Consider the following 14807-nt stretch of genomic DNA (forward strand, 5'->3'; position numbering starts at 1 on the left):
TAGTAACTCCTCTCACCCATGTAGAAACCAAGCACTTGAGTCAGACTCATGGGGAGTGACTGTGCTGTGCCTGAGAGGTACCAGATGTCTGTGTATTTGAAATATAGCACATGCACACAGAAGGAACATTAATACTAATAATCTGACCCAAACCAACATATATCCCCTCCTTTCCCTTTGAAACTGTTTACAACACTAGCTGTCAACCTTCTCATTTTACTGTGCAAAATTATATGAGTTTCCTCCCAGACTTTTTACTTAATGATTAAAGAACATTAAATCATCTCTAGATCTTCTCCAGAATTTTAACTCTAAGCTCTTTCCAGCATATTTCAGTAATAGCTTTTTCAGTGGGGTACCCATCTCCTTTCATGTGTGCAGGAGCTATCTTGATATGATCAATAGTCAAGACTATTTCTACACAAACTCTTTAAATACACCAAATTCCACCAGAGATTAAATACATAATTGTTTCATTGCCAATAATGGTTTTGAGAGGCTTCTCTTATAACTTTTACATTAACGTCCTTCTTCAGGTGTTGGCCACTTTATTGAATTGATTAAAATTATAACTTCCTGGTTATGTGACTCATATACTATAGAGCATTAAATTTTAAGTTAATTCCTGGTGGTTAAGACTTCCTCTGCATCTCACATGGTACTTCCCCAGTTACCTAAATTACTTTTAAAGCAGTATGTATATAATAAGCAATAAAGGAGTAGATGATTGGACAACCCAGCACAGCGCAAGGAATAATTTGCTGAGTTGTTTATACTGGATGTTGAGAACCCATTGTAAAAATTAAAGGGAGGATATTTAACCCCTGAGCCTGCTGGGCATTTGCACATCTACACTTCCTGCTCTGTTCGCTAACCAAACACAAACCAGTTATCCATTTACATTTTTATTTCCTCTAAAGAGGTTTATGTTTAGAACAGAAGAATCTAAATATGCGCAAGATAAAAAAAATGCATGAGTGACATAAATCTGTCCACAGCAGCTCCTTAGAAATACACATGGATAATACAACAATGCAGACTACAAAATCCAGACCATGGTTTGCAGGTGTCCATCACAAACGGGCATTAATTAGCATCAAGCAGACTTTCACACTGAGCAGATGAGAAAGACAGTCCGCAGTTCCCAATGCTTATATGAGGGTGATCGTTAAAAGACGCCTCCTTTTAAAAGAAAGCCCCAGAGGGTTTTGCCCCACTAGCTCAGTTCTGAGAAGAGAAATATTTTCCCTTTTTCATCTTTTAAAATACCACAAAGATCAACTTCCATGTTCTCCATTTTTGATGGGTACCTCAGAGATACCTGATGGGTGAAAAATCTTGCCATGCTTTCCAGAACAGTGGCTAGCTTGCAGCAGCGGATAAGGGTTAAATGTATATGGAAACCAATGCAGTTCAGGGGACCGAAAATGCCCATCATTTCTCAAAGCTCCTTCTTTCCTCCCCCATTATCACCTCACTGATCTTTGCATCAGATGCTCCAAAACTAAGTGAGACTTGACAGTGTACATGAATAAAACAAACCACCTGAAAAAAGAAGGCTAGTTGTGCTTCACCAGTGCTGGGCCCAGTACCCAGCTGAGCCATACCCACTCCCAGCAACTACCATCAACACATCCCCTATAGCATTTGACATAGCACCTTAACTGCAGACTTGTTACTACTACCAGAGACACTGTTGTCAGCATATTTCCCTGATATTGATGGATATCCATTATTCCACAGCAAAAATTTAGGGCCAAATTCTCTCTGGGCAAAGCCCCACACAGGTGTCTGTATCTGTAACTACGTAAAGCAAAAAGCAACAACAACCCTTACAAACCTGCCCATGAATCAAAGACACAACACCAAGCCAATGAGTGCACATGTTGAAAACCGTGCAACTACCTTTTTTGCACTTAGTGATACAGAGGAAACATTGTTTCTCCTGTAGCCCCAAGAAAGGAAGTACTAAAAGATCATTCTTAAGTATCATAACAATTTTCACACAGCAGCTTCTGTGAAAAGGGGTTCCAGTTATTTAATCGTATGAATGCAAGCAATCCCACAATGAATCAATTATATGATTTTCAAAAACTGAAACAAGAGACACAATTCAAGACGAAGACAGACTGCAATTTACCTCCCCAATCCAGTAGCTGGAGGCTTCAAAGAGAAAGCACAGCTGAGAAGAAAGAAAAACACAGTGGAACAAATTATCCACCGAAATGATGTAAAGGGACTGGAATCTGGCCACAACTGCTAGGTTTAGATTTCTTATAACATACCGGAAAGTGTAAAATCTAGTGTGACATGTTTGGTAAACAGAAGGCACAGGACCCCCTCCCCACCCTCAAAATATAGATGTCTTTATAGAGGTTGTATGAGTCAGAGTGGGCAAAGGAAGAGAGTCAGAGGTCTGCTATTCCAAATCGACATGTCTCTAATTTATTTAAGACCATAACTGATTTAGGATAGCTACACCAGGCCATCAGGCCACCCCCGAATTTTAAGGTATCTGTTCTGTTCCTCTTATCTGTTGTAATCTGTTTTAAGTCCAATCATCTCTGTTTGAATAAAACGCTTCTTTCAAAATGACGTTCTCTCCACCAACATAGGAAACTATAATTTCACCAAGTAATATTTTTTCCCCTCAAGGCTAACTGCCCCATTACTCAATGCTTTACCTCTAAGGTGAACTTGACTGGCTTCACTTCCAGTCTTTGGTTCTTCCTATGTCTTTCGTCACTAGATTAGAAACATATATTCCATACCTTGCCCTGGAGGCACTTAAGACATGGTAACCAGGTCACCTCAGTTTCTGAAAAGTTTAGCAGACTAAGCCTTTTAGTTTTCACAGTAAAGAACATATCACTAGCATAAATCCTCTGCAGGCCACTATCACCCCACCTTCCAATCATCTCCCTTTTCAGGCAGGTTTCTATATTTCTGGTACAGATTCATAATTTCCAGCTCATGTTTCTCTCCTTTCCTTGAAGGCTATTTGCCTACATGCCGATCACATTCAATTCAGACACTGTGTTCAGATAGGAAGAAAGGAAAGATGAGTTAATTGATTATAATAATAATTGGGCAAAAGAAGATTCAAAGAATTGCTTGTCTGTAAAACTGTTTCCTTCTAAATTTATAAGGCAGTGGTCAGAGCCAAGAAAGCTGTTCCTCTTTATGGGGTACATGCAAGCATTGAATGGCTCTTTCCTGTGCCTTTATTTTACTAAACTTGTCACACCAGATTTTACACTTCCTTTTAAATTATGAGTAAAAAGAACTCTTTGTTTGTCATTTTTCCACTTTAATGGATATGGATCATAATCAAACAGTGCAGCCAAGTTCCCGTCTCCTGCTCACAGCAGGATCAGCTCCTGGAGAGGCGGAAATGCCCCTCACGGGTAGCTCAGGGCACCTGGATTTCCCAAGCCTGATGGGTATCACAGCCTGTGCTGCTCATCTCCCTTCCCACTGCCATTGCTAAATCATTCGCCAATGCCTGGGGGAAGGGAATAGTTCAGTGATAAATGTGGGTCACTCCTAGATCTCAGCTGTATTTCTGCAAACAGAAGACACCTGCTATTGGTTACCTTCTCCTTTCTACTTTCTCTGTATTTCAGAGAGAGCGTGCTATGCAAGAATAGATGCTTTTTCTTTTCTACAAACCACCTGTTACCCGTCAGCACTGCCTGTAACATACAGAGCCTTTATTTGTATTACTTCACCCCTCTGGCATGCACCTTCTTCTTCACGAGCACTTTATATCATCACCGGTAATTGTGTGTTTGCGATGGCAGCGCGAGGAACATTGGTCACCAGCAGCATACTCCTTTTCCTACCTCAAGGCATGGAAAGCTGGTGGGTGGTTTAAACAAGCAGGGAAGGAAATAATGCTGTGAGCATTGCTTGGTCTAAGTTCCTGTCCTGAAGGCTTGTTCTATTATTCACAGAGCGGCAGCAAATAAATCAGGAAAACTGAGCAATAACCTCCCACCTCAATCAGACAAAGAGACAGACTTCTTTGTCCCTTTAGTATAATTAGCATCCCCAATTTTATGACTGAAGGGGACAGGTATGGGCTGCATATCCTAAACGGTAAGAGAATTGAAACAAACGGCATCACAGTGAATTGGGCGCAGTGAGGGAGAATGACCACAAGAGCAGGGTCAGAAGAATAAGACAGTTTTAACACTGATGTCCTTGGTGCAGACCCAAGACTTGCACAAAGCTTTTAGCTCTAAAGATGATCAGCACAAAATGCACTGCAGATTTCAGCTGCCCTCATAGCCACTCCCAGGATGGTGCTTGCTCACGCAAACAGCTCTCGTGTATGTATCACCCACCTGCACACACATACATGTAATTTCTAGGTGCGGAGAGGCCCAGAGTGGATGGTGACCTGCTCAAGCAATGCTGCAGCACTCCCAGCCCCTCTGCCAGCAGCTTGTCCCAGCACATCCCTCTGCTCTGCCCGCATGGCCGCCCGGTTCCGACTCGTCACATCATGTGTGTCACCTGAGTGCAGGAGCTCCCGGGCACTGGGTTTCAGGAGGCTCCAGCAGACCTTTTGCCTGGGATGGGGCTAGTGACAGCTCAGAGAAGGGGGCTGCATGCACAGGACGAGAGGAGCAGGCAAGGGGTGACACCAGGACCAAGAGGTCTTGTCCACTCCTGCATCATACCACAGCTGAGCACGGTCACCTTGTGACAGGAATGGCTGCCAAACACAAAGTGAGGAACTGCCTCTTTATCCCTGCTCCCAGGGGTCATTGGGCAGCACTGCACTGTCATGCTGGGGAACACCACGTCTAACAAGCAGCATTTTTCAGTAATACTGGAGAAATCTTGCTGATCTCTTCTAACTCAAATCTCCACACCTCGCAAGCAAAGTGCTTTGGAAACCACATTAAATTAGGCAGGGACTATGGTAAAAATCTCTTTCTTTTCTGCTTCCTTTCTCTCTTTAAATTTGCCCTGATAGTTTTCATCTGCTGCGATGTAGTAAAGTTCTGGTGATCTTTTGGACAGGCAACACACTGTGCAAGCCCTCAGAAATGTAAAAGTATAAAATCAGTTTACTTAGAAACTCCTGTAGAATTACTGAGTTGAAGAAAATTTAAATAAATGTGATTTTACTGTCACTTCTCCCCCCAGGGAACCACAAGAAGATTCCTCAAATAACTTTCATTTGTCATCGAAAATATGTTGTTCAAATAATTTTCTAAAGTATTTCTTTTTTTTTTTTGTGTGTGTGTTTCAGAATAGTGGCAACTTTAACAAGCTAATAAATCTTAATGCAAGACAGTGTTTCCAAAATAATTGTAATAGCTGCAGGCTTGATTACAGGTGTCCTTTTAGACACTTTAACTTGTTGTATTTACATCTTGCATCAATTGTATGGCTATTGTAAACTTTATATTATGCAAGGTGTGTAATTACACAGCATTTCAAACTCCCATCACAAGTGCACACCTGGCCCGCTTCTAACAAGTACATTCCTTCTCAAAATGACTACGTAATTAGAAAATTCCACTTCTTGGACACAGCACTGCACTCAGCACACGTATATTTTGCTGTGAAACGCGTTACCATTTCTCTTACAGGGTCACTAGACACGCTGTGAGCTGCTCATTGTTTTTAATCCTAACATGACCTTTATACTAAATACAAAAAACAACCTTGAGATTGAAAAGCGTGGCATGATGTCATGAGCACAGAGAATGATTTCAATGAACCCAGCGCTGTTTGATCAGGGACCAGTCCTCCCAAGGTGCTGAGTCCTCATTTCCTGCAGGTCCCAAACTGTAGTTTGTAATGCCTGAAAACTAGTTGTCCCAATTAAAATTGGAAAGTGAGGCATTTAAAATCTGCAGCCGCTTAGAGAACACTCACTTTGGGAGTTTCCAGCTTAAGGTGCTTTATCATGCTGGTGCATCCTGTATAGAATAAGCACCAAAGCTTTATTTCCATGCATACACACACACACACACACAAAAGCCCACTGACTGCCAAAAGTGCAGACCAGTAGAAACACGGTAATTATTTTATCACTGATATACTCAACCAGGATTGATTATATATCTGTATGAGCAGGATCTCTGCAGTGCCCCCTCCCACCCTGAACAAACAGGGTTATATGATGGTAAATGTGTTAATAAACATTTGCTACAAACAGGGAACACACTCTGTGTTCCTTCTTTGCTAGAAGGGAGAGGACTAGGAAACAGGGAAATTTGCAGGAAGTTTCAGAATGGGGAATCATTAGAAGTGGCAGCTCTCTTCACACATATTGTTGAGGATAGAAGGGAGATAATTGTAAATCATTACAGAAGAAAAAGAAAGCACCAGATCCCAAGCCCACAGAAATCCTTTGAAAAAAAGCCAAATGTGTAGATGCTTTCCCACACTCCTTTCATTGGAATTTTAGATTCATCTTATGTGATCTGTAAAATAGCAGTTACCAGATTAAACCCCAGCTTCTCAGCTAAGCGATGCAACTCTATGAATTCCAATAAATAAAAGGGGACAGATTTACACTCAGATATTTTAATTCTTACACAGTTAACATAACAATCAAAGACATACTTGGTTACTTACACAAATGGAAGGCTGTTAATGTAACATCTTTGCTCTAAGGTGAATAATAAAGTAGATTCCACTGACAAAAGGATGAGAAGACTGTGCCTTGGGACATTAAGTCAGTAGAACTGAGCAACAGGTTACAGGGAAGCAAATAAGGCTATATTTAAACACAAACCTATTGACTAGATTATTTTCAACACAGAAAAAAAATTTTATTAAAAATGTTCATGTAACTCTGAGTAATCCTGGGGCAATTTAACAGAAGGAGGCAGAATGACAGGATTCTGATCACAGGTCACAGATATTTTTGTTACAACTTCTTATGTCAGAATACCCTTTTATTCACTCATCTGTCCTCTTTCCTCTGGATTCTCAATTTCTTCACAACAAAAAACAGTGCTAAAAGTCAGAGATAAAAAGTTATCCTAATCTTTATGTAATGAAGTCCTTCAATAAAGCTCAACTGTATTCATGAATATCTTTTGCAGATTTGGCCCCTTGTGTTCGAAACAGGAAGAAGCACACTACATATTTGCATTAAGAACTATTTTTCTTTATTCTAACAGAGAACGTAAGTATTCAGAAATGTAATTGTAAATATCTGTTGCAAGAAAAATGCAGAACTCCTGTATAGTTACTGGGTGATCCAACCAAAAGCCAGAAGTTAAAGGAACTGCCCAGGCCTGTACCATTTAGCTAAGGTTAGAAATAATCTTTCAGAGGGGACTTTTAACCCATACTCCATTCCGTTGGTGCAGATAGACCAGCAATGAAAGCACAAATGATTTACCCTTCCCCAAAAGAAGTGAAAAAAGTCTTTACATAACATTGGCATTTATCCCCAGCCTAAGGTCAGAATGAATCCTTCTCCTCCCACCAGAAAGGGTGAGACTCCCCCCTGTACATCCTCGCTCTTCTACCTGTGGGCTTGGGGTCATCCTGTGACAGCATTACAGGGAGTCCATTTGAGATTGCAGTGATGAACAGTAACTAAGCAGTGATCCAGCACCATGATGCAAAAAACCCCTACTATCAAAAATCAGCCCCAGGTTGTTTGATGTGTCAGCAAATCCAGCCAACAGCGAAGCAGATTTCTAGCTGCTAAAGCCTATTGCAGAGCAGCTGGAGATGGTGCACACTGAGCACTCACTCTGGAAACCCAGGCATTCTGCACTCAAAAAAATCATTTTAAGCCAATATGATATCTGTCTTGTCTTTTATTTCTCTCTTCTAGAAGAGGGACAAGAGGTAGCTTTTTGGATCAGAGTCAGTAAACAGCTCTAATGAGGCCTGTATGGCAGATCAGATCAGCATGCAGACGCAAACACCCTCGAAAAGGATTAATAAATAAACTCAGAAGATCTAGACAGCATAGGATCCTGGGGACATGAAAGGCAGTAAGTCAAGAGGAGGACTGGATTGGCTGGCTCAACTAGTTTTCCATCCAGCAGGACTATCATTTTAAAAGAATGATTTTTAAGCTTTTCCGTCTCCTATTAATTTGTTTGACATGACCTTATCAGGACTCTGCTAGTTATGTTCTGCTTTCCTTATGTAGTTGTTTTCAACAAAGTGAAACTGCATATAGTTGTCTCCTTCTGTTATGCATTCACTTCTGCAGTGCTGAAACATTAAAACAATTTGAAAGATATGACAACGAAGTTGCTCAGTACAGTGAGCATGTGGATTGATATGTTTTGATTTTTTTCTTTAGAGAACAAGACTTGTCAGTGCTCAACTAGAAAAGCTGCCAAATACATCATCATCTCTCATTCACTATGACCCAGGTGCTGTCAGCCCAAACTGACTGTTTTCAGTAGAAAGAAAAAAAAAAAAAAAAAATGCATGGGGTGAGTTCAAAACGTATCCCAAGAGGTGCCAATTAGGAAGCATTTTAAGTGCAAATTCTAATGTTAATTTTCTGAGTTCATTTGCTGTGTCCATTACTAAATCTCTAGTTTAAAATGCACTTTATAGCCTAATTTTGTACTACACAATAATCTGTTTCCTTCCCTCTCAACATACCCTTATAGTTGCACGTAGGACTAACAAATGCATTTAAATATTTGATTCACTGCTATTAGCAAGAGAGGGAGCAGAAAAACTTAGTGACGAACGATACGATACGCTGTGCACAGAATGCCTTCATGCTATTCACAGCACATTATTATCAACATACCTCTTCCCATCGTGTACGTTTTTTAGGGAACTAAAACAAACAATGCCACTGAACTCAGAAAAGATTTGCTAGTAAAAAGATTGAAGTCTGTGGATCATATAGATGCTATAGAGTGATCAGTTTTGTTCAAATCTGACCTGTTTGTTTTGTTCCCGATTGTTCTGCAATAAATATCTTTGCACTGAAATGTGGGGGTTTACTACTTTAAAAGGAGCAGTGAAATATATAAAACATCTAAAACATGCTCTTATATGTTTTCATATCAAAACCAGTTACTTAGATCTCTAATCTAACCACTGCAATCATCAGCATAGCAACTTAATGCATTTAAAATTGGAAGAAATCCAAACGGAATAGTTGAAAATTTCTTGTAAATCCAAACGTATTTTAAAATATACTATTGCTAATACAAGGGAGGGGTTAGTTGAGAGGATGTTAATATCCCTTTATCAGCTAGAGATAAAAAAAATAAAAATCTTTCTCAGTGTAATACTTCACACATTTTTAATGCTTTTGTGCCATTTCCACTCAGCAGAATACAATCAATCAATAGACCACTCTCAAGAGGCCCCGCATCACAGGTCTAGTACGGTCACTCCTGCTCAGTGGTAAGCAGAGCTGCTGCTTTTGTACCATTCTGCATTCCCAGTTGCCCCTCTCATGGGAGGAATGGCCCCAGCCTAGAGCTGCCACCACTGTTGATGGATGCCCTGTGCATGGAGCAGTGGAACTGAATTTATAAATGATCTTGAACGTGGTGTTGATATTAGGAGTGAGCATACATCTTATCAGCAAGAGCATCACCTGACCTAAAGATGCTACCCCTTTTACATGGATTTTGTAGCCAGAGTTTCAAAAGCTTTGATTCAGTTGACTTGGGCTTCAATACATTTTCTATTGTATGCCTTACTTTGGCCAAAATACCACGAGAAAAAGCTAGGGTTTGATACCTGAGTTTTTTCTGACTCTAATGGATATCTAAGTCCAGTCAGGCAAAAGAGATTTATATTTGATGGCAAGAGGATTATTCACATGCTTAAAAATAATGACATGCATAAATGACTGCAGCTTTGAACTTTGTTGATACTGAAAATATAACAGTTGATTGCTTGCACAGGGATCCAGCGGGTCCCAGTCCTCTACTCATCAGTAATACAGGAATTGAGAGAGGGAAAATCTCCCTTAAAAATCAGCTCAGAAAACTTATAATCCAATTAAAGGAACATCCCCTTCTCCCCTGCCATTTTATTGTACAATTATTCACCAGTCCAGCATTTTTTAATGATCAAACAACTTGTTCAACTTGCTTTGAGAAGCAAGACAGGGTTACAGGGATGGTGTAATTCTTGGTCTCCAATTGCTCTTCCTGATGTTTTAGATTAGAAGATGCCTAACCTGGTGACTGAGCTTGCTGAGGACATGCCATGCCGAGTCCCTGGAAACTGGAGCTGGCAGCGCCTGCTCGCTGCCAGGTGCTGCATCACCCACCACAGCTGCGCCAGCCCTGGGCAGCAGATGAGCTGCGGCCAGGGCTCAGGCAGAGCAGGAAACCAGCCAAAGGAATGAGAAACCTCTACACAACAGAATTAAAGTGTACAATTACTGCCACGGTATAGGTCAGACCAAACTTCAACTGCTTAAAGCCCTGTGTCCTTGGGTATCTCTGCTTGTATGTATTGCTTCCCATTAGGAGATAATATTCCCAAATGACAGGTAAATGAATTCATTTTCCAGCATTTGCGTGCATCCTGCACAAGCAGAATTTCCCTGCCAATGTAAGACCATTTGGTCAAACAGCATTTGCAATTTGCTTTTATATTTAGGACACTTGTCTGAAAAAGCCCACAGATATTTAACAAGGTCAGTGGGTAAATTTGGGTGAGTGATATGCAATTTCTGCTACATTAAGATGAACTACTTTAAATCATCAAGTTTGTATTTCTTTTATATCTTGAAATATCAAAACACATAATCATAGCATCATAGAATAGTTAGGGTTGGAAAGGACCTTAAGATCATCTACTGAAAAATACCTTGTGGATCTAATTCCCACTGCAGCTTTTTATTAGCAAATCATGTCTTTTTCCACCTTTTGGAAAAGGATATGGCAAGATCAAGTTTGATCAAGATTTTGAATATATAAAAGCTAAAAAGCTCTGGAAGTTTCTTCCAATAGACATACATTTTTTTTAATTCAGTTTCTACTTTTTTATTTATTTCTTCTTTTTTAGAGAAGCAACATCCCACAAAGAGAAAGAAAAGATAACCAACCAACCAGAGAAATAGCAAAGCATTGTAAAGATAATTGCTTTGGTCTAAACCTACAACTTGATTCTGATGAAAGACTGAAGTCTTATTGCATGCAAGGTCCTAAAGTAGCAGTTCAATTTTAATAGTCTAAACACCCCTAATGTTTTATTTCCTTGAATAAACTATTTCTTGGTACATACTGTTTCCCTAGCAATCAGCATCATTTTACATAAGCACATTTACATTTTTCTTTCAGAGGTACAAGGGACTGTACAAAATGCAATGCAAGATATGTTATTATAAAGAAATACAATTTTTTTTGAGTCCTTTGAAAATGCATTGAATTCAAAATGCATTTTTCTGTTAAAACACTTTTTCTCCTAAAAGTTAAAACCAAGGTTCAGAAGGGTCAAATCTTTTTCTTGTTTTTAAAGGTGGCAACTCCTGACAGAAGCACGCATATTCCAGAGTCCTATTCAGAGGGTCTCCAGGCGTGGTACTCATTCTGCCTTGTCACTGATGCAGGCTCAGGGCACACTACAGCATTCCAGACCCGAAGACTCATTGCTAAACAGCAGCTTTCTTCAGCACAACTCAGTGAAGCCAGTTTAGAAAGAAAATGTGTGTTTAAAAACTAATTCAGCGCAACCCCCTGCTGAGGGGTGGCAAATAACACGCTGGGACATAGAACATGTAATGTTCCCAAGTACCGAGCAATGGAAAAGTGTCCTGAATTCAAAGTGCTCTATCTTAGAGCTCTATCTCCACATGAGCTCTAGCCTGCAGAAACAGAATTCACTGTTCCATGGACAGGTTCCAGAAGCTGTTTCCGTATGCAGTGCATGCCAAAACTGGGCCTAGTCGGCTGTTATTAAAATGTTGCTGTCAAGCTATTAAATGCTTGAAAAGCCAAGAATTAAAAGAAGCTTTATACATGTACTCCCTACGGTGTTTCTAATCATGCCATTGATGTCTAGAGATCCAGTTCCCTTCAAAATATAGCTACAGTTTGTGTTTATAAATCATTTCTTTTAAAGGCTGCCACCAAACAACCAATCTCATTCCTCAATCTAATCTGCAGTTTGAAGAAGAATGAGATTGAGCTCAAAGATTGCGAAGTATTCTTCAAAGGCTCTGCTAAAAGCAGGTGCTTTAGGGAACTAGTCCTCCCAGAAATAGGGTGTTTTAAAAGCATCCGTTCCTCCCATTGGACCAGTTTGCACTGGGGAGTAAGACCAAGAGCCTGCAAGAAACTTCACCTGCATTGCCCCCAGTTCTGCGTCATTCCCTTAAATTCCCAGGATGTGTTTGGCCACATTACCATAATACAGCTACCTAGCAATACCTAAGCTACTGACATGAATGACTGGAAGCCCAAAACTCACTTTATCTAAAAATCTGTCAATTATCTGTCTCTTCATCTAAATGAAAAGATTTTTTTAATATCTTTTCATTTACATGTTCCATACCAGACCTTTCAAAGAATAATTAAAAAAAAAAAAAAAAAAGAATAAAATCAATGACATTCTTCTTTTTTTTCTCTATAGCCTTCACAAATTTAATTTAGGAAATTGTTAAGGAGGGGTTAAAGAGCTGGAATAACTTTGGTTTAGAGGACTGAACTAATATTTCCTGTTCTTGTCTGGGATGCTTCATAGCAGGCAAAGTATTCTCTATATCTAGTTACATATTAACTTTGCGCTGATATGTTTCATGTGCTATGTATGCAGAGGAAATCCTTAATTTGTAAATCTAGAATGAATTTATTTCTCTATGTTATTATTTGTACTTCTCTATATTATTATTTGTACTTCTAGCAAGCAGTTAGGACTACTAGTTCATCTACACTTCACTGGACTAGATGACACATAATCCCAGGGGTAAAGAAACAGACTCTTCCCTCTAAAAAACATAAAATATAAGACAAGAATTGATGCACAGCAACAATGAATGTAAGGTAGAGACAGGTTGTAACAGATGTGGCATATGGAGGCAGTGGAGGGATGCCTACCAAGAACTTCTACAGTCATAGCAATGTGTTGGGGATTTAAGTTCCCACCACACCAGACTTCTGAGCACAGTTCTTTGCCACAGTTTCTTTACCTTGGGGGAGTTACAATAAAATGATCTCAAATCCTGGACACGATGCAGTTAGGTATGAAAGGATCTACAGAGATCTGAATAGAGGCGAATGATGCCTTTGCCACAAAGCAGGTAACTTGAAGAGAGAACTTTGGACACATCTGCAAGAAAACACATACAGGATGAGCAACCTAACAACTGCAAGTGCAAAGCCACAGAAAGCCAAAATCCAAAGATTTCAAGAGGGACCACTTAGTATCTCAAAAGCATCAGAGAAGTGAGCACAGACGAAGTCACGCACACATGAGTCTCTGGGAAGGGGTGGGAGCAGTTATTACGATCAGTCTCACATGGGGTCAGTGCTGGCTGCCTCACGTTCTGCTCTGCCGTGTAGACAGAAGAAAAGCAACGCAGACGCAAACAGCCAAGCACACAAGATGGAAGTGGAAAAATAGTAATCCTGTAATTGACTGCTCACTAATGCAGACTGTTAATTTATGGCCGCAGAAAAAACAGCTAATTTGTGGTTAATGGTGTTTAAAAGATAAACAATCTAGACTGAATCAGACATACATAATCCCTCCATGCCTTCATGCTGGGGAGAATTCAGCATTTTCAGGAAAAAGCAAATAATCCTAAGCATCCAACACTTCCAGTGAACCCCAGTTAGGGCTGAGGTCTCTGTGTCTTATGCAATCTGGACCAGATAGCATGAAGTGTGTCAAAACTTCAGAAGCACTGTGACACTCTTCACTGTCTGGGATGCAAGAGAAGTTTTAGGGAGATTGTTGTGAAAATACAGCAAGAGGCATACTTTCATTATTGAGGACTTAAATCAGATCAGCGAGAACCCCGTTTAAGCACAGACTATCACTGAGGGTGAATTTTAAGCTTGTCCTTGTCTAATCCTTACATGAGGAAGGAGTCATTGGTAGGACGCTAAGTACTGTGTTGTTATTTTGTAACATCTGTGGAAGCATCTTTGAGAGGAAATCTCATGATGCCAAAGCAGACTTTATTTAATACTCCTAATTCACAACTATTTTGTTCAAGTGTTTGATACAAGATACAAAGGGTTTGATATCTGGAAAACCTCACATGTAATATCCTCTTGACAGATCGTTACACGAGTCTAATTGAATTTAGATCTTGAGATATGCTGTTCAGAACTTGTTTGCATTTCACTAGAAATGAGATGATCATCAGTTACCTTTACATAGAAATTATGATGCATATTTTCATGGACATGAAACACAAATACCAAAATATTCAGGTATTTGTGTCCTTTATTTGCATATGTTTCTACATAGAGGTAGCAACTAAAGTAATTACCGTAACAGGTAATTATGTGCTCACATGTAATTTGCCCAAGAGGAGAAAAAAAAATCCTACGGTTTACTCATTCTGTAGATATTTGGGGCAACAAAGCAAACAATAAAGAGCTAGAGGAAACCCTACATGTTTGCCTAAGATGTCTTCCTACCAAATAGTTCATTTAGAGAGGAAAAAAAATCAACCTCCATTACTTTCTCATGAGCAATTTCCCCTTTTTCCAGAAAATTATTTGCCTCTGTTACTAGGTTCTAAATAGCTAAATAACAAAAATAAACAAATGTAAAAAGTCAAAACATTGCTACTTTTCTTTTAAGACCTTCTGTTACATATGAATCAACAGCCTCTTGAAAAAGCTCTCTAATTATTGCAAATT

The sequence above is a fragment of the Strigops habroptila genome, chromosome 13 (genome assembly GCF_004027225.2).
Source record: "Strigops habroptila isolate Jane chromosome 13, bStrHab1.2.pri, whole genome shotgun sequence".
Taxonomy (NCBI): domain Eukaryota; kingdom Metazoa; phylum Chordata; class Aves; order Psittaciformes; family Psittacidae; genus Strigops; species Strigops habroptila.